At 41.8% G+C, this 24,918-nt stretch overlaps 1 protein-coding gene and 2 long non-coding RNA genes across 4 annotated transcripts in view; 1 reads left to right on the forward strand and 2 right to left on the reverse strand.

Moving 5' to 3' along the window:
- The window catches only part of UST (uronyl 2-sulfotransferase), a 405,014-nt gene that overhangs the window by 54,897 nt on the left and 325,199 nt on the right, over positions 1 to 24,918 (forward strand). The window lies entirely within an intron of this gene.
- LOC130362385 (uncharacterized) lies at positions 945 to 15,155 on the reverse strand. Its single transcript, XR_008891389.1, has 2 exons — positions 14,978 to 15,155; positions 945 to 1,219 (listed from the first exon to the last, which is right to left on the reverse strand). It is a non-coding gene; the product is annotated as an uncharacterized LOC130362385 (long non-coding RNA).
- The window catches only part of LOC130362386 (uncharacterized), a 43,711-nt gene continuing 35,790 nt past the window's right edge, over positions 16,998 to 24,918 (reverse strand). The window contains exon 3 of the long non-coding RNA XR_008891390.1: positions 16,998 to 17,137. This is a non-coding gene — a long non-coding RNA (uncharacterized LOC130362386). The remainder of the gene's footprint in view (positions 17,138 to 24,918) is intronic.

Here is a 24,918-nt window from a genome sequence, read left to right on the forward strand (position 1 = left end):
AGGTCTGATCTGCTGATAGAGCCTGACTCAGCAAGCTAACGATTGCATGTAGATGTCCCCTATGGTAACTTAAAAACTGTACATAAAATAATCATGTTTTTTTAAAATACAAATAAGCCCCTTTTCTAATAAAAATTAAAAGATTTTGTGAAAGAGGCAACAAAGCTCATACTATGCTTTCCCGAACTTTGGAAATTCTCTGCTGCTCAGTCTCCCTCAGCATTGGAAGATGGTATTGGTTCTACTTCAGTACCACCCGAAAGACATCATAAACATTTTTCTTGACTACTATTTCAAGCTGTATTTCCTACCTTCTCAACTCCTGTCGGATCTGGGGAACATGACTGGGCCTTGCAATTGTTTTTGCCTAGTTGTACCTTGCTGATTATAGAGATTCCCGAACCATCACTGACAAACACCCAAATTACTTCTGAGGATGTTTTGGAAACAATTAAATCATTGCCATCGAGGAGCTCCCCCATGCCCTATGGGTTCTCTTACTTATATTACAAAATGTTTGTTTACCAACTGCTCTCTAGACTTTATCCTTTGTTAATCTCCTTTTATAGACTATTCCACAATCCCACAATCCTTTCTCCACTCTTACATTACTCATCCCTAAACAAGATAAGGACCCACATGATTGTGCAAACTATAGACCTTTTGCCCTTCTCAACTTGGATCTGAAATGACTTGCCAAGATTTTAGCGACTGAGCTGTGTTTCCATCTCCCAACCCTCATGCATAAGGATCAGGTGGGCTTTGTCCCCTGCCGGGACAATATGAGATGGTTAATAGACCAGATAGATATGGTGAAATGCCGGTCAGAACATGCCCTGATGCTTAGTTTAGATGCCGAAAAGGCTATCGATAGGCTGGAATGGCTCTTTAAATAACGCTAGGTTACGGGAGTTTTGAGCCGTATGGATGACATGGAGAACCACTTGAGGGGCAATAATATTCGTGTTGTGGGCCTTCCTGAAAAGGTGGAAGGGTATAATCATGTTATTCTTTGAAACATGGCTGAAGGAGATTCTTCCGGCGGACACCTTCTCTCCTTATTTCTCCATTGAGCGGGCTCATAGAGTCCCAGCTAGGCCTCCTCCCCCTGGGGGTCCTCCTAGTCTCTTTCTGGCCAAACTTCTACACTTCAAGGCTTGTTTTTTGCAGGGAAGTATACTTTGTAATGACACCTTTTCATTTTTCCATAACTTATGCTCTGAAACAAAAAAATAATTATTTGTCAGGTGAAATTGAAAAACAATGCACATTTTGAGGTTTTCTTTTTTTCGCCATTCACCTTGTGGTCAAACTTGCATATTATTTTGATACTTTATGTCGGCCTCATTACACCGATACCAAATTTTAGTTTCTGTCACGTTTTAATAATTTTTTAATTTAAAAAAGAAAATCCCTGACCCCTATAATATTTTATTTTTCCGTATACTGGGCTGTATGAGGGCAAATTTTTTGGGCTGTAATATACTGTTTGTATCGATACCATTTTGGCATTGATCAGAATTTTTGAACACTTTTTTTTACTTCATTTTTTTCTGGTATATGAAGTTATAAACATAAAAAAGCAATTCTGTGATTTGGTATTCTTTTTTACGTTAACACCATTTACCGTACGGGATATAAAATTTTATTTTTTAATAGTTCAGTCAATTATGCGTGTGCCAATACCAAATATGTTTATTTTTATTATGTTTACATATTTTTATATGGAAAAGGGGGGTGATATGAACTTTTAGGGTACGTTTACACGGGTGGATTTATTTGCTGGTTTCCGGCTGCATATTTGAAAGGGGGCAGGCTCTTCTCAGCTGTCCGCAGCAGATTTTCTGAGGCGGAATTTACGCTGTGGAAAATCCGCCGCAAGCCCCATTGAAGTCAGAAGGGTCTGTGGCGGATTTTCCACAGCGGAAATTCAGCCGCGGAAAATCTGCTGTGGACAGCAGTGAAGAGACCGTCCCCTTTCAAATACGCAGCGGGAAACCTGCAAATCCGCCCGTGTGAACGTACCTCTAATATGGAAGGGGTTAATGGGTGTTTTTAAACTTTTATTAAACTTTTGTTTTTGACACTTTTTTTAGGAGGAATCATTTAGATTCCTCATACAGATAAATGCGGTTCTATTGAACTCCATTTGATCTGTGTTCATTTGGTTGAGCCTGCTCAAGTCAGGCTCAATCAAATGCAGATCTATGGGGGCAGCCACGGATGCAGAGGTAAGCCCTCCGGCTACCTCCACAAGGGATCGCCCCCAAGCCCCCCGCGATCGGGCTGCAGGGGGGGCGATCCACCCCACTAGACCACCAGGGATGGGTAAAAGATCCCTTTAGACACCGATGTCAACTTTGACAGCAGTGATCTAAAGGGTTAATAGCCGGCCACGGCGATCGCCGCATGCCGGGCTATTAGCGGTGGCCCCTGCTACTTAAATCAGCCGGGGGCTGCCGAGTATGGAACGGGTTCGAGTCAGGAGTCCGCTCTGTACACCCTTAGCGCCGGTGTGAGGTACAGACTTGCGTCCCATGCAAGTCTGCATCCGCTCCCGCACCGCACACCAGCATAAAAAAAAGGAGGAAGTCACTCTGGCCCTGCTTGCCTGACACAGGGCTAAAGCTATGAAAAATTCAGCTGCCCGGAACTACATGTCCCGGCGTCGGGCGATAGGATTTCCACATCCCTGGATCATTCTGCAGTATTGGTAGTTCTCAACCTGGGTCCTAGTCCCCTTTCCGTCTTTGGCGCATGCACCCTGGCTGGTTACAGACCGAAGCTGTTGTGGAGGACTGGGAGTATAACGCTTATCCTGACCCGTTAGTTCAATGGTATGCGTACAAGGCCACGATCAGGGGTACCTTAATAGCGGGTGTAGCGGGCCAACAGAAAATTAGGTCAGCTATGGAGCGTAAGTTGTTGCAGGATGTGAGCGTTTTGGAGGCAGCATATATTAGGGATCCCTCTCCTGATAATGAAAGGGCGTGGGCCAGGGCTCAGCAATCTTTGTTGGTAGTTCAGAAGGATAGAGTCCAGTTGAGGTTGGTGGTCAGGGAAGCTGCTCTTTTTGAGTTTGGGGACAAGAATGGGGAGCTGTTGGCCTATTTAGCGAGGGCTAGTCGTCCTGTGGCCTCTATCCCTTACATTAGGGATGGGGATGGTTCTGTGGGATCTGACCCCCAGTTGATTAATGATGTCTTTACGGACTTCTGCTCTTCTACTCGTGAGCTTCCCCATGGGAAAACCCTGGGTCTAGATGGGATGATTGGCGATTTGGTATAGGATGAATGAGGAGTGCCTGGCCCCTGTATTATTAAATTATTCCATTCAATGGCTGTTGAAGAGTCTCTCCCAGATTCAATGAGGGAGGCGTTGATCGTGGTACTTCCCAAGCCTGAAAAAGACCTGTTGCTACCTGACTCTTATAGACCTATCTCCCTTTTAAATGTTGATATTAAAATCTTGGCTAGAGTACTGGCTACTCGCCTACGTGGGGTCATATCCTCTATCATTCATCCTGAACAAACAGGTTTTATGCCGGGTAGAGCTACTGATGTGAATGTGAAGAGCCTCCAACTCAATATTGCAGCGGTGGGCATTTCTAGTGGAGTAGTTGTTAGTCTAGATGTCTATAAGGCATTTGATTCGGGGGGTGGCCATTTTTTTGGGAGGTCTTAGGTGCATTTGGGTTTGGCCCCCGATTCTGTGCTTGGGTTTGGTTGTTATACGATAGCCCTAGGGCCCTTATTCGCACTAACTTAGATATTTCTGCTCCCTTCTTTCTGGGTTGTGGGACGAGTAAGGGGTGCCCACTTTCTCCATTCCTTTTTGCACTTGCGGTGGAGCCTTTGGCGGCGGCCATCCGTAAAGACCCCACTATCTGTGGCATACCCAGGGGTTCTATTGTAGAGAAGGTTTGTCTTTATGTGGATAATACACTAGTGTATTTGGCGGATGCGGAAGGTTCTCTCCTGTCTTTAATTGACCTACTGGACCAGTTGGGTTTAATTTCGGGCTTATGGATAAACTGGGCTAAGTCCTCTTTAATGGCGCTTTTACCCGGGGTTCTTCTCCCTTCCAGGTACCCCACCTGGAAGGGGAGAAGGGAGAAGAACCCCGGGTAAAAGCGCCATTAAAGAGGACTTAACTGGTTTCCCGTTTCAGATATCTGGGGGTGGAGGTTACTCTTTCCCTGACGGACTATCTTTCCCTGAATTTTGGATCAGCTCTTATGCTCAACTGTTCAGAGGTTAACTGCTTGGTCCTCGCTCCCTCTGTCACTAGCTGGTAAGATCAATATCTTCAAAATGATTTAGCTTCCTAAATTTCTGTACCTTTTTCATTTAGCCCTCTGATTCCCCCCAAGAAATATTTTAGTGTTCTATGTGGTGCTCTATGATCCTTCTATTGGCAGGGAAAACCTCCCAGACTTGGTCAGGCTCTACTCCAGGCTCCCAAACGACATGGCGGCTTGGCCGCCCCTGATGTATATAACTATTTTCTTGCCTCCCAACTGGTCTATGCAGCATGGTGGATCGACCTAGATCTGTCGAACTCAGCAACTGCCCTGGCTGGAGCGCTTATGGGGTTCCTAAGAAGCTCTCACTAACTCACGCTACAGGTACCACTTTCACTCCTTTTTTTTCTTCCCCTGTAAACTAAAGCTAAAGTGTAGTCTGTGGTGTCGAACAAATTTCCACAACCTCTGGTATCTCCTAGAGCACCCTTGTGGGAGAAAGTACATTTACCTCACCTACATGGATTTATCTCAGTCAAATTTGTGATCCACTTGTTAGCAGAGGATCAGGTTTTCTTATCATTTTCAGACATGAAGGAGCATTATAGCATCCCTGGGAATGCCTTTTATAGGTATCTTCAGCTTCGGCATGCGGTTTAGGCGCAGTTTGGCTCCCTGACGTTTACCCCTGCTTTTTCTGAAGTGGAGCTTCTCCTGGGCACCACGTTTCTATTTAAACCCCTTAGTCTTATGCTCTCCTCCAGTCGTTGGGGCCTAGCTCTTTCTCACAAGCCTTTCATAAATGGGTGGCTGATGTCCCGGATTTGGCGGAATGCCAGTGTAAGGAGGTTGAAGGTTCCTATTACTCTTCTATAGTTAGTAGCAGAGATATGTTGATCAAATCTAGATATATTTTGAGGTTGTATTATACCCATGTAAACTGAAGCGCATAGGTGTTTCCCAGTCTGATCTGTGTTTTTGTTGTTCCTCAGAGGTTGGTTCTTTTTTACATGCTGTTTGGGAGTGTCCCGTCATCGCCTCCTTTTGGAGGGAGGTGATGGGGTTTCTGTCAGACAATTTGGACTTCCCCTTTCTAGTTATCAATGAAGTTGTCTCTGGTTCACATAGACATCTGCTGATTCGCTTTCTTCTATTCTGTGCCCGTAAGGTGGTAGTGATGTCCTGGAAGGATACTTCTCCTCCCCCTCTGTCTAGATGGCTGAATCTGGTAAACCGATATGTCCCGTTGTACCAGGCATTGTATGTGAGTCACAAGTGTCCTAGGAAATTTTACAGGATGTGGATCCCCGGCTAGATTGACCCAGTAGGTCTCCTACAGTTGTGCTACTGTTCTCTCAGGGAAGGGGGGGGGGGGGGGGGGTTGGGGACACCGGGAAGTGTGCATGAGTCAGTGTGTGTGTGTTTGTTGTACTGGGCTTCCTCCGGATGGGTCTCAGACGCAATTTCATTAGTTGTTTTGGACAACTGGGCAACTTTTCCTCTACACTGGTTTTGATAAATCTCCCCCCCCCCCCCCCCCATAATCTCTCATGAGGTACTTGGTACTTCTCTTGCTACAGTTTTCTCACAATAGGGGGTGGCAGTTTTGCCTTTGCCCCCTCCTACTTCAAAAATATAGTATGTAGAATGATTTTGCAGACCTACAAGGGGTCATATCATCTCCCAGCATCAGAAATGCACAAGAACTTTTCAAAAAAAGTGTGAGGGGAGTGCTACTAAAATATAACTTTTAATATATTAAATTAAAATACACCACTATAGTGATAGTGAACCAACACCATCTAAAAAAAACTAATACACAGGATCCACTCAAGGTTACCACCCGTATGGTGGATTGACATATAAATATATAACGTTCTCTACGCGTTTCTGCCCTAATCTAGAGCGTCATCAGGAGAACTTCATACATATAAAAAGTCTCAACAATGTGGAAATGTGTGAGATAAAGAGATAACAATAGCGTCACTCAATATATTAACATAAGTAAATGCGTGTAGCACCCCGATACTAGGTGCCACTATGCGGGTGTAATTAATCACAGCGGATCCAGAAGGGATAACAGCCCGTGGTCCGACTCCCAGTACAGTCCGCTGATGTAACCGCCAATTACAGGATCCCGGTAGGTGCGCAAACCCGCAATGGCGGGGAGCCAGTAACAGTCCGACCGGCTTCTGTGCGCTACCTCCTACTTCTTTTTTACTTTTACTTTTTACTTCTACTATTTAGGGTAAAATAAAAGATGTCATTAGAAAGTACAACTGGACACACAAAAAACAAGCCCTCATATGTGTCTGTAGAAAAATAAGAAAAATAAGAGTTATAGCTCTCAAAAGGCGAGAAGGAAAAAACACAAAAACTTGCGATTATCTGCTCGGGACGGCTCCCATGTGCTGCTGGGGGGGGGGGGGGTAGCCAGCAGGTAAAAAAAAATTTAAATACTAGAAGTCAGTGTTTCCCAACCAGGGTGCCTCCAGTTGTTGCAAAGGGAGGTGAGGTGAATGTGAGGGGGGAGGGGGGATAATGTGACTGGGGAGGCTGGAATGTGACAGGTAGGGGGGAATGTGGGGGGGGGGAATATGACAGGGGGAGGAAGAATGTGACAGGGGGAGATGTGATATGGGGGAGAATGTGACAGGAGAGGGGGAATGATGTGACGGGGGGAATGTGACAAGGGGGGGGGGATGTGACAAGGTGGGGAGAATGTGACAAGGTTGGGAGAATGTGACAGGTGGAGGGGGAATGTGACGGGGGAAGGTGAGATGTTATATGGGGGAGAATGTGGCATGGGAGGGGGGGGATGTGAAAGGGGGCTAGAATGTGACAGGGGGAGGGAAGAATGTGACATAGGGGGAAAGTGTGATGGGAAAAGATGTGACCATGAGGGGAGATAGAAATTAAATGGGGAGATGTGAAATGGGCGGTGGGCATAAAATGAGTGGATAGTTGTAAAATGGAGGAGATTGAACATGAAATTGCGGGATTTCACCATTTATTTATTATATAGCATCGCATATTGAAATCGCAATATTTAGGGCCATAATCGCAATCGCAATCGCACATTTTCCCCATATTGTGCAGCTTTAGTGAAAATGGAACACTATCTAATCTAGGAGCATATGGTGTCATGTTAGATATTTGTCTAAGAGAAAGCAAGGATTGACATTTACTGCTCCTAAGAATAGTTTGTATGTGCTACAATTCTCAGATAAGTTTGATAACAAAGGTGATAATGAATTTCATTGCACACTCTACTCCTGTCACAAGTCAGGCCCTGTTTCCACTAAGCAAATGGTTGTCTGAGATAATTTACCTGCCTTTTAATTTGATATGTTTTTATGACAAAATGTATAGGTTATATTGCTGAATGACATAAAACATTGTTTATCCTACTACATGGCCACTTTAAAATGATAGAAGGAATGTCTTAAGAATCTGTCAAATGCTGCTGAACATACGCCATATGGTAATTGCCAGTGTTACATAGTCTCCTTATGAATCATACTGTATAGGTGGTCTGGACTGTGATTGGAAAGGACTGTGTGATGATCTCATGATGGTAATTAATGCCATGCTGAGGTACTGGGCATAGCCGCAAGGCTTCAGAGTTCTTCAGTCACAATACCAGCAGGTGGACAGGCTTCAGTATACTAACATGATGAAAGCTAATGGATTGAACAGTTAAACAAAAAAATAAATAAATAATGGAACCATCCATGAAATTTCCATGTGAAATGTAAAAGGAAGCTATGAAAGGCCACAACAGCTATGAGTGATTCGTTTTCCAGCTAATACTATTAAATCCTAAAGGACCACCTTGACATTAAAAGGGTAACTGTGCTTCTATAGTAATAACATTAGGTCCATTAATAGGAGTTTGGTAGTTATATTAACCCCTTAAGGACTCATGACTTACCGGTACATCATGAGTCCGCTCCCGATCTCTAACGCGGGGCCACGGCCGGGACCCGTGGCTAATAGCGCGCGGCATTGATCGCGGTGCCGCGCGCTATTAACCTTTAAGACGTGGCGTTCAAAGCTGAACGCCGCGTCTAAAGTGAAAGTGAAAGCATGCCGGTTAGCTCAGGGAGCTGTTCGTGATAGCTGCGGTGAAATCGCGGCATCCCGAACAGCTTACAAGACAGCTGGAGGGTCCCTACCTGCCTCCTCACTGTCCGATCGCCGAATGACTGCTCAGTGCCTGAGATCCAGGCATGAGCAGTCAAGCGGCAGAATAATCGATCACTGGTTTCCTATGAGAAACCAGTGATCAATGTGAAAGATCAGTGTGTGCAGTGCTATAGGTCCCTATGGGAGCTATTACACTGCAAAAAAAAAAAAAAATCATTTAACCCCTCCCCTATTAAAAGTTTGAATCACCCCCCCTTTTCCCATAAAAAAAAACCAGTGTAAAAAAAAATATATGTTGTATCGCCGCGTGCGTAAATGTCCGAATTATAAAAATATATCATTAATTAAACCGCACGGTCAATGGCGTGTGCGCAAAAAAATTCCAAAGTCCAAAATAGTGCATTTTTGGTCACTTTTTATATCAAGAAAAAATGAATAAAAAGCGATCAATAAGTCGTCTTAAACTTCAGATCACGGCGCAAAAAATGAGCCCTCATACCACCCCATACGCAGAGAAATAAAAAAGTTATAGGGGTCAGAAGATGACAATTTTAAACGTATACATTTTCCTGCATGTAGTTATGATTTTTTCCAGAAGTACGACAAAATCAAACCTATATAAGTAGGGTATCATTTTAATCGTATGGACCTACAGAATAAAGATACAGTGTCATTTTTACCCAAAAATGTACTGTGTAGAAACGGAAGCCCCCAAAATTTACAAAATGGCGTATTTTTTTTCAATTTTGTCTCACAATAATTTTCTTTTCCGTTTCGCCATAGATTTTTGGGTAAAATGACTGATGTAATTACAAAGTAGAATTGGTGGTGCAAAAAATAAGCCAGAATATGGATTTTTAGGTGCAAAATTGAAAGAGTTATGATTTTTTTAAAGGTAAGGAGGAAAAAACGAAAATGCAAAAACGGAAAAACGCTGAGTCCTTAAGCGGTTAACCTGGACATATTACAGTAATTGTATAGTGAAATATATATGATTGGTATGAGATCCCCTTCCCCATGTACTTAAAGCAGATGCACTGTTGGTACCTATATTCATTTTTAGGTTTTGTCACTTATGGGAGGACAGTTACAGCAGAGTTGCATTTAAAGTGGTACTCCGGAGGCAAAAATATATTTTTAAATCAACTTGTGCCAGTGATACAGATTTGTGATTTTTTTTAAAAATACTTTTCACCAATAAAGCAATACAAATAAGTCAGTGAAAAAATGAGCAAATACAAAGAACAACGTGGGAAATTTAATAAAAACCAGTGGAGAGAAAGAGAGGTGCAGTTGCCAATAGCAACCAATCAGATTGCTTCTTTAATTTTTCACAGGCCTCATTGAAAATGAAAGAGGCGATCTTGGTTGCTATTGGCAGGTCAGCAACTTTTTCTCTGGAAAGTTTTTGATAAATTGCCCCCAATATCCTTGATTAGCTGACAATGCCCAGGAGAAACAGTGGTACATTTTCAGTAAACAAACATAATGGGTGTAAATCCCAACAAACACCCCCCTACCCCTGGCATTTGTAAAACCAAACAGAAATTAGAAGGACTCCCCTTCAAGAAAAAGGAATAGGAGAACTGCCCATAAGCAACTCATTCATGTTCAAGTTGGCGCATTGGAAGCAATTATGAAGGGCTGATTAATATCTAGGCAGAGGGAGATGATTATCATTGGTTCATGTGGTGAAGAATCTCTTAGTTTCTATTCATCCATGAGGGTTTCAATCCAGTCAATTTGAGAATAGTAAAGTTGTCCTTTTGATTAAAAAAAAAAAAAAAAAAAAGGGAAAAAATGTAATTCTGTGCCCATAATAGGCAGAATACTCTCCTGTGTGGCTGTCATCCATACACGGAAAATACATTTAGTAGGAAGAGACAGTAAATTAAAACTCAAATCCCCAAATATATGAAAAAAGGACCACTTCAGAGTCTTGGGTAAATGCACTTCATAAGAGATGCAATGCAAGCATAACCCCTATGCCACAAATACAGGGGCAATCGCAAAGACATCGAAAAATATCAGTTTATGACAGAACATTTAGGACAACAGGGGTTACTAGATAAGAAAAAAATGGGCTATCAGTTTAGAAGAAAAATATGCCCTATGAATGATTATAAGGGCTATTGATTTGCAACTATCATAAGGCAGTAGATTATTTATTTAGTTTAACCTTGGATGTCAGCAGGTCATGTACTGAATAGACAGGTACTTGGGATGTCCATCTACCTGGACCATGAAATTAGTTGTCCCAATTAAGTCAGGGTTTAAGTAAATTAAAGAGGAAACTTGAAGAAAATTGATTGTGTTTAGCCATGACTGCCAGAATATAGTAGTGAATCTACATGGTGTCGAAGTCATATATAATAAAAAATGATGACAATCTAGCGGAGAAAACATACAAGAGGCATCAGCAAAAGAAAGTGTAGTAAACCTATTAAACAAGGTTGCACACATAAGCACAATTATTGAGTTCTATAGACCTATAGAAAGAGGATAGCGTACCATTAAAGGGGTACTGGAGGGAACTAAACCAATGCTCATCTTTTCCCATTAAACAACCTATTTTATTGTCTAAATATCATTCATTGGCTATATAGAGTTGTTTCCCCTCATTCAGGTGGCACATACATGCAGAGAGTGAGGAAAAGATGTTTTCTAGCTATGCTCTGTGTCTGTCCAAATCCCTCTCTGAAAGCAGCCCCTACACTCATGAGAGACCTAGTCCAAGTGGTTTCTGCCCTGCACTGATGAGTGCACACTGGTTTCTTCTGCTCACAGAGCAGAAAGGTGGGGGCTGCTCTCAGGGAGCTGTGAAGATCTGGACAACAATGAGAACAGAGCTGCAACAGTTCCTGGGACATATAGTAGTCATGCTGAAGAGGAGAAAAGAATGTCAGTCAGAGAAGACAACAGTGACCACAGGAGCAATGCATATTATCAAGATCATTTACAGGGAATGTATCCAGGTAGTGTGGTGGCTTTGGAATTTTTTTGTTTTTACTTCCCTGGAGCACTTTTTTAAGGAATGAAGGATTTCCCTGAAAAGGAAGTAATAACCAAGTATGTGGATCACGTTTACAAAGTACAGGAGAAAGGCTCTAGCTCTGAATGATGCAAATGAATGGGTAATCTTTGAGAATGGTAGAAGTACCATAGGGAAGGCAATGCTAAGGAAGAAGCAAGAGCACTGTAAAGAGAAAAATTGGCAAATCAGTTCCTCCCACCTATCCAGTCCATAGCAAAGAGAAGATTCGCTGTAGTGTTGTAAAGATTTACATCGGGCAATTCAATATCAACCAAAAATTGTGTCTGTTGTAATTTTAAAGAGGCTGATGTGATTTCCTTAGTTACTGAGTTATAATGATTATGTGGATTAGAAAGAAGGTTGACTCTCAGATAAGTAAGAGTGTCAAACTGCCACTCAAACGGTAACCTTGTGATCCATCTCCTCTGGGCCTATTTATTAAGAGAAAGGGCATGACACTTAGCTTAATTATAAGGAACCCTGAAATTCTATAGAATATATTTATCACAACGAGTATAAACTTCCATGGGTGGGCCATTAAGAATAAAATGTTGTACGCAAAAGTGAGAGTATGAGAATGGTCAACTTTAATGTCCTTGAATGCCGGTAAACTGTCTACTACTCATAGAAGGGGATCTAGGGACAGGTTACATAATAACAGAGACAGAAGACAACCCTGCCTCATAACCCGACTAAGCCCCATTCATCCAGATGGTGGAGTGAGCATTTGCATAAATTGTACGGACTAGCTTGAAGGGAAAGCCAAGAAGGTGCTAATCATGGGTTTGAATGGCCCCAAAAGATATGATCCTTGACCTTACTTAGTCAGCTTTGAAGCATGCCTCCCAAAGCCGTACGAATGTTATAAGTAAAAGTACCACCCCATAAAAATCCTGCTTGATATCCAATCCATTATATTACCTCTCAGAACGGCCTCAGCAGATGCCTAGAAGAGATTGTTATCTAGATGGATAATGTTATCCTCCACAAAAGTCTCCCACTTGTTGATCAGGAATTTTTTTTAATTCATCTGAGGCATATAGGCAGGAAAGTGCCATTTGAACCACATCGATCCTGCTCAAATTATCCAGTGTAACTTACATCGGACAATGATCTTAAATTTCTGAGGGAAGCATGTCTAGAGAAGAAAGAGGAAGAGTGAGAGGACCGCCATCGGAGGGCTTGAGGAAGGTAAGGACCTTTTTAGGAAGGGGTCGTGTACTGTATTAAGGTCACCACCGAAAATAATGTTAGCAGATTGCCAGGAATTAATAACATCTAAAAATTTAGAACAGAAGGTAAGCTTAGGAGCATTAGAATTCAGGGATGTGGAAATCCTATAGCCCGACGCCCGGGACTAGTAGTTTTGGGTGCCGGGCAGGTGAATTGTTTATAGATTTAGCCCTGTATCGGGCTAGCAGGGAGAGACAGACTTCCCCCTTATTTTTCTTTAATGTCGGTGTGAGGCGCAGGAGCCGATGGAAGTCTACACCTCACACCAGCTCTGAGTGTATGGAGGGGGCGGCGGCCTCCAGCTGACTGCAGAGCCCCCTTATCTCCCCTCCCGGAGGATTGAGGACGCAGCTCAGAAGACACAGCAGGGTGAGAGAAAGGATGTTGACAGCTCCGTGCACAGCTCCATCCCCCGCACACAGCTCTATCCCTCCCCTGCTCTGTCTAGACAGGACCTAATCCACCACGGGGCGGTTGCTTGTTTGCACGGGGAAGAGCAGGGGGGAGGGGGAGGACGGAAATCTCACCTCACACCGGCCGGGACTACAGCTCTGATGTCCACTCATGGCGGCTCAGGTGAGGAGGCAGAGAATACGGGCGGCGGCAGGAAGGGTGGTTGTATATGTAGGGTGTGAGTGTATGTGTGATGTGTGTATGTAATGTATGATGGGGGGGCAGCGGCAGGTGTATGTATGATGTGTGCATATGTATGGTGTATGTCAGTGTTTCCCAACCAGGGTGCCTCCAGCTGTTGCAAAACTACAACTCCCAGCATGCTCTGGGCATGCTGGGAGTTGTAGTTTTGCAACAGCTGGATGCACCCTGGTTGGGAAACACTGGTGGATATGTATGGTGTGAGTGTATGTGTGTATGATGTCTATGTGTGATGTGTATGTAATGTATGATGTGTGTATAATGTCTGTGTGATGTGTATGTATGTGATGTATGATGTGGGGGGGGGCAGCGGCAGGTGTATGTATGGTGTGAGTGTATGTGTGTATGTAATGTATGATGTGGGGGGCAGTGGCGTGTGTGTGTGTGTGTGTGTGTGTGTGTGTGTGTGTATATGTATATGGGGGCAGTGGCTGGTGCATGTATGATATGTGTATGCATGAATGTTTTGTATAGGAGCGGACTGTCACATCGGGCATTAGGGCAGTTGTGCCATCTAATTTTATTTATTTTTAGTGGCACCCGCACTAAATTACACCCCCAGAATCCTGCCCCCTTCATACTTACCCGCCAACCAAGAGCCCCACGGATGCAGACAAACACGCCCGAACCAAAACTACAACTCCCAGCATGTTGGACCATAACCTAAACTGTAGAACTATAAAGTGCAACATGCTGGGAGTTGTAGTTTTGGTTCGGGTCAGCTGCAGAGCTATATACTGCATCAGGGCATGCTGGGTGTTGTAGTTACTAACTGCAATTCCCAGTATTCCTTGACATAGACTATGGCTCTGCAGCTGACACAAACCAAAACTACAACTCCCAGCATGTTACACAATAACCTTAACTGTACTACTATACAGTGCAACATGCTGCAACACCCACACAACCATAGGCTGTATCAGGGCATGCTGGGAGTTGTAGTTATCTAGTAACTAAATGCAACTTCCTGCATTTTCTGACACAGAATGCAGCACATAAACTGGAGAAGCAGAACCCCCCCCCCCCCAGTAACACATAAGTCCCTATTGAGACTGAAAAATAGTGATTAAAATATTTTAAAAAGTGCGTATACATGTGAATAAGCCCCTTTCCTAATAAAAGTTTCCAATTTTCTTTAAATAAAAATAATGTACAAAAATAAACATAAGTGATATCGCTACATGTGGAAATGTCCAGACTATTAAAATATGATGTTAATTAAACCGTACGGTGAACGGTATAAATGTAAATAATAGTCCAGAATTGCTCATTTTTGGTCACTTCATATTAGAAATTTTTTATAAGGTGATCAAAAAGTTATATCTAGACTTTTCTGGGCTTGGGTATAAGAGGAGCTACAGCTCTCCCGCCGCTAATATCCTGGCATGCTGCGATCACCTATTAAACCATTTGATCACCGCTGTCAGCAGCGTCTAAAGGAATCTTATATCCATCCCTGGTGGTCTAGTGGGGGGGGATCAGACTATTTTGGTTGAAATTATTTTATCTACCAGGACAAGTGGATTTCCTTGAGGGACAAGTAGATTGTGTTCCGCTTTAGTCCCTTGGACAAGTAGTTTTTTTTTTTATTTCCACACCCCTGTTTAGATGCATAAACATTAATCAAACAATAAGAACAGTCCTCAGTAACAGTCTTTACTTACAAATATCTGCCCGTAATGTCACAAACCTCCTCCTGCACTGAGTAATTTAGAGCTTTATACAACCATCTTGGCCACTCCCCTCTTCTTGCTACATAGGAAGCTTCAAAGCATAATGGGGGAGATTAATCGAAACTTGTCCAGAAGAATAGTTGCTGAGTTGCCCATGGCAACCAATTAGATCACTTCTTTCATTTTCAGGCCTCAGCGATCTGATTGGTTGCTATGGGCAACTTAGCAACTGTCCTCTGGCAGGTTTTGATAAATCTCCCCCAATGTCTGTTGTGATGAGTAGGGTGGTCACACTGCCGCCAATGCATTTATTTCTTTATTTTTTTCGTTTATTTTTTTTTAGGGGGGATTGATCAAAAACTGTGCAGAGGAAAATTGCCCAGTTGCCCATAGCAACCAATCGGATTGCTTCTTTCCCTGTTCAGAGGTCTCTTTAAAAATGAAAGAAACAAGCTGATTGGTTGCTATGGGCAACTTGGCAAGTTTTCTCTGCAAAGGTTTTTATCAATCTCCCCCTTAGTACTTTTCAGATGCTATATGCCCTAGAGGAAGTTGTGTAATTCTTTCCAATCTGACTTGGGTGATCTCTGCAGCCACTTCTGTCTGTCATGAACTGTCTAGAGCAGAAACAAGCCAATGGAGCAAAGCTCTCTGTTTTCCTCCGGTGGAATAGTTTTTTTTTAAATCAACTGTGCCAGAAAGTTAAGCAGATTTGTAAATGCCTTCTATTAAAAAATATTTACCCTTTAAAATTCTTTTCTTTTTGAATTTCTTTTTGGTCTTGTCCACAGTGCTCTCTGCTGACACCTTATGCCAGTATCAGGAACTGTCCAGAGCAGGAGAAAATCCCCATAGCAAACCTATGCTGCTCTGGACAGTTCCTGACACGGACAGAGGTGTCAGCAGAGAGCACTGTGGACAAGACAAAAAAGAAATTCAAAAAGAAAATAATTTCCTCTGTAGCATACAGCTGCTAAAATGTACTGGAAGGGTAAAGATTTTTTTAATGGTAGTCATTTACAAATCTGTTTAACTTTCTGGCACCAGTTGATTTAAAAAAAAAATGTTTTCCACCGGAGTACCCCTTTAATTGTTCTTGACTTGGACAGAAATGGCAGCAGGGAGCACATGGCTTCCTTTAGGGCATACAGAAGCTGATATGGTTTGGAAAGCTTGACGTTTTTGAATAGAAGTGATTTACTAATCTGTATAACTTTCTGGCAAAAGTTAATTTAAAAATATTTTCCTCCTGGAATACTCCTTTAACTGTTTATTTAGCTTCATGTTTTGGGGAGAAGCTTTCCCCTGCTTTAGACTATTTTACAGATCAAATAATTTAAAACTAAAACCCTAACACCCTAAACCTGCATTGTAACATCTTCTACTGTCACACACTGCTAAAGGCCCATATGGTCCATATTTTACTGGATACAAATTTTAGCTCAACCATGGAATTACATTTTGGATTATGTCTATTTTAAACTGCTTTTTATTTTTTATTTTTTTTAAGATCTTTTAACACTTGATTCTGAATCTGCAAAGCTTTATGTTGAAATTTGAAACAAAGATTTCTTTCCCTTGAGGGAATCGGCAATTAATATGTTTAAACACTTTATAGTAAACATGACTTAACACGTATATACGGATGTGTTCTCATTCTGCCTATCTGTTACTTCAAATAGGATCATATTGCTGACCTTAGAAGACTCTGGAAAGCTTCCAGCATTACCAAGTTAGGACTTTAATTTAAAATGCTGTTCATTTTTCATAACATTTGTGTCTATTTTCTCTGTGTTTGATGATAAAAATGCAGAAAATAGTTCCAGCAATCCCCGTTTTTTTCTAAGTTTGATCTATTCACTTTATCATTGTAAATTATGACTCAGAAACCTTATAAAACCATTTTCTTTTATTCCAGCACAGAAGCCAGTCATGACATTAAACTTCTGTATAACAAAGTAAAGCTGCATGAAATGAGCAAGAAAAAGAAGGTAGTTGATTTTCAAAGTCTTTGCTTCCCTAAGGCTTTAAAAGTGAAATCCCTACTTCTTATTAACAGGATGAAACTGTCCTCCAAGCCCTTAGGTTCTTGACATATTTGTGGTCATGTTCTCATATGTATACGCAGCAGTCAAGAGCTTCCCAGAAACCCTGTACAATAATAATAAAAAAAATGTTTTTTGGCGTTCAAGCTAGTTATCCTCTATTATATTTGAAATATTAAAAAGTAATGTTATTTTAGCTCTTTAGACCCACTGAAAAGCAATGTTGAGAGCATAAAACATTATGAGGGAGATTTATTTAAACCTGTCTAGAGGGAAAGTTGCTAAGTTGCCCATAGCAACCAATCAGATCGCTTCTTTCATTTCTGAAAAGGCCTATAAAAATGATAGAAGCAATCTGATTGGTTGCTATGGGCAACTCAGCAACTTTTCTCTCCACAGGTTTTGATAAATATCACCCTATATTTTTTATATTGATGTCTAGACTAGTATTCAGGATAATTTTCAGCTTTCAGTCTTTTCAAAGACTTTTCTTTTTTTTTATTAAACACGTTGTGAAAAAATCAAAACAAAAAGACCTTGAGTATAGTGTAGATGCGATAGTTTGTTTATGTACCATCTGATGTATTGCAGAATTTTTGGTTTTGAAACCGTTCCTTTTGGGAAATAATGCTGGATATTCACCTAAATATAGAGAGCGCCCTTCTGAACACATAAAGATAGATCCTGCTAGATTCAAGTTAATCCCTTTGAATGAAATTTTCACACACAAAAAATAGTGAATCTTGTTTCTGGTTGGTGTGCCCCAGTATTCACCAATTTTATATACAAGTTTGTCTTTTATGTGCTAGTGCATCTAGTCTTAAAAAATCTAGGCATTTTCTTGTTTGCAGTGAAAATATTAACAGTTTAGATCTACAAATATTGAAAAGTAAAATCAAATGTAAATAAAAAGAAGGCATACTCACCCACCCTAATCCCATGCTACTCTGTTTGTTCTTAGTTCCTGTAATGTTTATGCTCATTCATGAAATGCCTCCTCAGCCAGTGATTGGATAAGGGGATAAGATGTCTAGGGGCGGAGTACCCCTTTAACTTTTACTTGCTAGTCTCATATATATATATATATATATATATATATATATATATATATATATATATTTATGTTCTCTTACCAAAATAGGTCCTATGTTGACAACTGAAAACAATTTGGCTTATTCCAGGTTTAAATCTAGCAGGCGAACCCGCAGATTGCGCTGCTACGGAGACTAGACCCGGTGTATTATACCGGTATATCGCACAGTGTTAGAAGTGCATATTAAAACTGATTAAAGTCCCTTTCACACTGCCGGTATGCCCTGTCAAATTCGTCCGTCAAACTCCTTTTTTTTTTTTTTTTGCAGTTTGAAAGCTGGAGAAAAAGATGGTGCAAGCACTATTTTTTTTTCCCGGCTTTTCTCGATCCTAAAATAAAAGGCTTCACACTGCCGGAGACAACCAACAGTGTGAATGTAGCCTTAGACTGCTACTTCCTACATGTTTCGCCACTGTATATGTGACGTTATCAAGGAAAACAATAGAATACTCAGTATATAATAAACGTACATTTTATGTCCTCTGTCTCTGACATCATAGACTCTAACCAGCCAATCATTAAAATCTTGGTGCAGGTTAATGTGTCACACCTATCTCACCTAGCCTAACATCTTAGCCCAGAATAAAGAACCAATAGATAAACTTGTTTCATACCTGGTGTCAGGATAACCCAACATTCTGTAAAACCTGGTCAATCCCCGGACCGCGATCCAAACTGCACAATCTCTGCAGGAACCGGTCAACAGCAGACTCGAATGTCAGCGATCACCATGGCACCAGGTACAGGAATAAATCATCCTGCGCATGTGTCCAGTGTCTACTACTGAATATCTCAGCCTCATTATGCGTATGCGCGTTGCGCGCATCAGTGCTAATATGAAATGACTGTGCATGCGTTCCGGGCATTTCAATACCGATACTTGATTTAGCTGAGATGCTTTACATGTCTCACATTAAACAGTTTGCTAAATGATTATCCTTCTACATTTAGCTAATGGATTCTAAGTATCCTATTCCAGATATACCAAAATAGTATTAGATACATATGACAATGGTAAAGAAAATATAAAAAAAAAATCTGGCTTTTACAGTTAATGATAAATAATTAAATTTTATCAGATACATTTTTGAGACATTATATACAGTCATGGCCGTAAATGTTGGCACCCCTGAAATTTTTCTGGAAAATGAAGTATTCTTCACAGAAAAGGTTTGCAGTAACACATGTTTTGCTATACACATGTTTATTCCTTTTGTGTGTATTGGAACTAAACCAAAAAAGGGAGGACAAAAGCAAATTGGACATAATGTTACACCAAACTCCAAAAATGGGCTGGACAAAATTAATGGCACTCTTTCTAAATTGTGGAAAAATAAGATTGTTTCAAGCATGTGATGCTCCTTTAACCCCTTAAGGACGCAGGACGTAAATGTACGTCCTGGTGAGGTGGTACTTAACGCACCAGGACGTACATTTACGTCCTAAGCATAACCGCGGGCATCGGAGCGATGCCCGTGTCATGCGCGGCTGATCCCGGCTGCTAATCGCAGCCAGGGACCCGCCGGCAATGGCCGACGCCCGCGATCTCGCGGGCGTCCGCCATTAACCCCTCAGGTGCCGGGATCAATACAGATCCCGGCATCTGCGGGAGTTCGCGATTAAAATGAACGATCGGATCGCCCGCAGCGCTGCTGCGGGGATCCGATCATTCATAACGCCGCACGGAGGTCCCCTCTCCTGCCTCCGTGCGGCTCCCGGCGTCTCCTGCTCTGGTCTGTGATCGAGCAGACCAGAGCAGGAGATGACCGATAATACTGATCTGTTCTATGTCCTATACATAGAACAGATCAGTATTAGCAATCATGGTATTGCTATGAATAGTCCCCTATGGGGACTATTCAAGTGTAAAAAAAAATGTAAAAAAATGTAAAAGTAAAAGTAAAAAAAAAGTGAAAAATCCCCTCCCCCAATAAAAAAGTAAAACGTCCGTTTTTCCTATTTTACCACCAAAAAGCGTAAAAAACATTTTTTATAGACATATTTGGTATCGCCGCGTGCGTAAATGTCCGAACTATTAAAATAAAATGTTAATGATCCCGTACGGTGAACGGCGTGAACGAAAAAATTTTTAAAAAGTCCAAAATTCCTACTTTTTTTTAATACATTTTATTAAAAAAAAAATTATAAAAAATGTATTAAAAGTTTTTTATATACAAATGTGGTATCAAAAAAAAGTACAGATCATGGCGCAAAAAATGAGCCCCCATACCGCCGCTTATACGGAAAAATAAAAAAGTTATAGGTCATCAAAATAAAGGGATTATAAACGTACTAATTTGGTTAAAAAGTTTGTGATTTTTTTTAAGCGCAACAATAATATAAAAGTATATAATAATGGGTATCATTTTAATCGTATTGACCCTCAAAATAAAGAACACATGTCATTTTTACCAGAAATTGTACGGCGTGAAAACAAAACCTTCCAAAATTAGCAAAATTGCGTTTTTCGTTTTAATTTCCCCACAAAAATAGTGTTTTTTGGTTGCGCCATACATTTTATGATATAATGAGTGATGTCATTACAAAGGACAACTGGTCACGCAAAAAATAAGCCCTCATACTAGTCTGTGGATGAAAATATAAAAGAGTTATGATTTTTAGAAGGCGAGGAGGAAAAAATGAAAACGTAAAAATTAAATTGGCTGAGTCCTTAAGGCCAAAATGGGCTGAGTCCTTAAGGGGTTAAACTCACCTGGGGCAAGTAACAGATGTGGGCAACATAAAAATCACACCTGAAAGCAGATAAAAAGGAGAGAAGATCACTTAGTCTTTGCATTGTGTGTGCCACACTAAGCATGGACAACAGAAAGAGAAGAGGACTTGAGAACCAAAATTGTGGAAAAATATCAACAATCTCAAGGTTACAAGTCCATCTCCAGAAATTTAGATCTGCCTTTGTCCACAGTGCGCAACATTATCAAGAAGTTTGCAACCCATGGCACTGTAGCTAATCTCCCTGGGAGTGGACAGAAGAGAAAAATTGATGAAAGGTGTCCCGGATAGCCCGGATGGTAGATAAGCAGCCCCAAACAAGTTCCAAAAATATTCAAGCTGTCCTGCACGCTCAGGGAGCATCAGTGTAAGCGCGAACTATCCATCGACATTTAAATGAAATGAAACGCTATGGCAGGAGACCCAGAAGGACCCCTCTGCTGACAAAGAGATCTAAAAAAGCAAGACTACATTTTGCCAAAATGAACTTGAGCTAGCTAAAATCCTTCTGGGAAACTCCTTGTGGACAGATGAGACCAAGATAGAACTTTTTGGTAAAACATATAATTCTACTGTTTACCGGAAACAGAATGAGGCCTACAAAGAAAAAAAACACAGTACCTACAGTGAAATATGGTGGAGGCTCAATGATGTTTTGGGGTTGTTTTGCTGCCTCTGGCACTGGGTGCTTTGAATGTGTGCAAGGCATCATGAAATCTGAGGATTACCAATGGATTTTGGGTGGCACTGTACAGCCCAGTGTCAGAAAGCTGGGTTTGCGTCCGAGATCTTGGGTCTTCCAGCAGGACGATGACCCCAAACATACATCAAAAAGCACCCAGAAATGGATGTCAACAAAGCACTGGAGAGTTCTGAAGTGGCCAGCAATGAGTCCAGATCTTAATCCCATTGAACACCTTTGGAGATCTTTAAAATTTCTGTTCGGAAAAGGCCCCCTGAAATAAGAGATACCTGGAGCAGTTTGCAAAGGAAGAGGGGGTCCAACATTCCAGCTCAGAGATGTAAGAAGCTTATTGATGGTTATAGGAAGAGACTGATTTCAGTAATTTTTCCCCCAAAGGATTTGCAACCCAATATTAAGTTAAAGGGGTATTCCGGGCAAAAACATATTATCCCCTATCGAAAGGATAGGGGATAAGATGTCTGATCGCGCCGGGCTTCCAAGGTGGGGACGTGACGTCACGCCACTCCCCCTCCATTCATGTCTGTGGGAGGGGGCGTTGCAGCCGTTACGCCCCCTCCCATAGAAATGAATGGAGGGGGCGTGGCGTGACGTCACGTCTCCGTTTCGGAAGCCCATCGATTTCCGAAACTGCAGACACAGCTACGCATAGAATGCGGGCTGCTGCAGGGAGATCGCAGGAGTCCCAGCGGTGGGCCCCCTGCGATCAGACATCTTATCCCCTATCCTTTCGATAGGGGATAAGATGTTTTTGCCCAGAATACCCCTTTAAGGGTGCCAATAATTTTTTCCAGACCATTTTTGGGTGTGACATTATGTCCAATGTGTTTTTTTTCCTCCCTTTTTCGTTTAGTTCCAATACACACAAAGGGAATAAAAATGTGTATAGCAAAACGTGTGTTACTGCAATCCTTTTCTGTGAGAAATACTTAATTTTCTTGAAAAATTTCAGGGGTGCCACCATTTACGGCCATGACTGCATGTATATCATAAGCCTCCTCTGGATAACAGTAAGGCCAAAACAGATTATAATATGTAAAATATTAAAGCTATCTTGCAAGCTGCCAGCACTGGTAAGAAATAGCCTGTGAAGGACACTGACAGAAAATCCTCCATGAACGTAATTGAAAGGGTTGCGGATAAGTGACTCTAGAAGACATTTGGAAGTGATTAGATTTTAAGTGTAATCAATCGGCGTGTACTGGAAACACTACCATGATTTAAAGCTGCTGTTTGTATTTGTGCTTCCCCCCCAAATACCAAACTAAAATAAAATATAGGCCATTAAAAAGAATGTTTTCTTAAGCAGAGGCATTGCGATGGGGAGGGGGACCGCACCAGGTTACACCCTCCCAGTGTGGTGACACCACCAAGCGGGAAGTAATCCCCCCCAATGATGTCACCCCAGCAACGCTAGAATGGTGGAGCAGCAGCTGTCTGCTCCCGCTCCACCATACCCTCTTACACGTGGTATGCACTGTATGCTTGCAGCATGTGAGCCGCAAGGATGCGATCCCAGGCAGGCCGGCGTGACATCATCGCGCCTGCTCGAGACGAGGTGAGTATAATTGTTGTTTTTTTTTTTTTTTACTATGTTTGGGGCACTGGGGCATTGTGTGTGAGGAGCACTAGGGGATTTTATGTGAGGGGGCACAGGTGCAATACATGTTAGGTGGCACAGGGGCATTATATATGAGGGGCACTGGGGGATTATATGAGCAGGCATATGACGGGGAGCATAATGTGAGGGGCACATGACGGGACATTATATGTGAGGGGCACAGGACGGCCATTATTATGTGGTGCGAACATGACGGTATTATTATGTGGGGTGCACAGGGCAGGGCATAATTATATGTGGGAGCACAGGACAGTGGGCATTATTATGTGGGGGCACAGGACAGGGGGCACTATTATGTTGCGGCATAGGATGGGGAGAATTATTATATTTTATATGTGGGGCACAGGATGGGAGTGTTTTGCATTTCAGAGGTATGGTGTATATTAAAAGGAATTTCTGGGGGGGGGGGGCATGGTTTTTATGATCTACAATATGTTGTGGTATTGTATTCAGAGGGTGCCCTGTATGGCTAGGTTATATTCAGAGGGCACAGTGTATGGTAGTATATTCAGAGGGTACAGTGTGTGGTAGTATTATATTCAGAGAGCTCAGTGTATGATAGTATTATGTACAGAGGATACAATGTGTGGCAGTATTATATTCAGAGGGTGCACTGTACGGCAAGGTTATATTCAGAGGGCATAGTGTGTGGTAGAATTAAATTTAGAGGGTATGGTGTGTGGCAGGTTTATATTTAGAGAGTTCAGTGTGTGTTCGTATTCAGAATGTACAGTGTGTGGTAATATTATATTCAGAGGGTACAGTGTGTTGTAGTATTCAGAGGGTACAGTTGGTGATAGTGTTATATTTAGAAGGTATAGTAAGTTGCAGATTTATATTCCAAATGTACCGTATGTGGCAGATTTATATTCAGAGGGTATGGTGTGCTTTCCTATTCTGTGGCAATTGGTATATTTGATTATTATAATGGAATTTTTCACAATGCGCTACACCAGTGGCGTCTGTCACAGCAGGCTAAAAAAACTTACTTTGGGGTGACCGCACCAGGTGACACCAACCCTAGCAATGCCACTGGTCTTAAGATTTTTTTTTTTGTATATACTTTCTATTTTTCATTTTAAATTTGTTGCACCATAAATCTATAAGGTATAATTCCTGTACCTATAACAGAAAGTATTCCTGATGCCAATGTGCTTATATTCTAAAGGGTTGGACATTTTATATTGTTCAATCCAGAAATTAGAACTTCATATATCAATTTCATACAGGTTTTAGCAAAGTGCACCTAAACTCTTGAAATTTTGTCTAGGACTGTATCAATACCACAAATTATTTACGTACAACGGATTAGCCATTCAAGTGGTTTCATGCAGGCACTGTTGTGACATCCCTAAACTCACTGAAGTGCTAGTCTTAATCTTTGTTTTACATGCATGGTATAGTGACACCCAGTGACAGCAGCACTCATGCAGGCCCATGACACTGCCACACCATGCTTGTCCATAGTTAAGACACACTTGCCTTTGTTCTTTTCTCCTGGTTGCTGCCACACATCCTTGACACCACCTGAACTGAATGCACTTATCTTGGTCTCATCAGACTACAGGACATGGGTCCAATAATCGATGTCCATAATCGGCTTGTCCTCAGCAAACTGTTGGTAGGCTTGGTGGATTATCCTTAGCACAGTTTCATTCTGGGATGACAGCCTTGCACATGGTTTAATGATGTGTGCAGCATATGGTCTGAGCATCGATAGGCTGACCCCCCCCCCCC

The sequence above is a fragment of the Hyla sarda genome, chromosome 3 (assembly GCF_029499605.1).
Source record: "Hyla sarda isolate aHylSar1 chromosome 3, aHylSar1.hap1, whole genome shotgun sequence".
Classification (NCBI taxonomy): Eukaryota; Metazoa; Chordata; class Amphibia; order Anura; family Hylidae; genus Hyla; species Hyla sarda.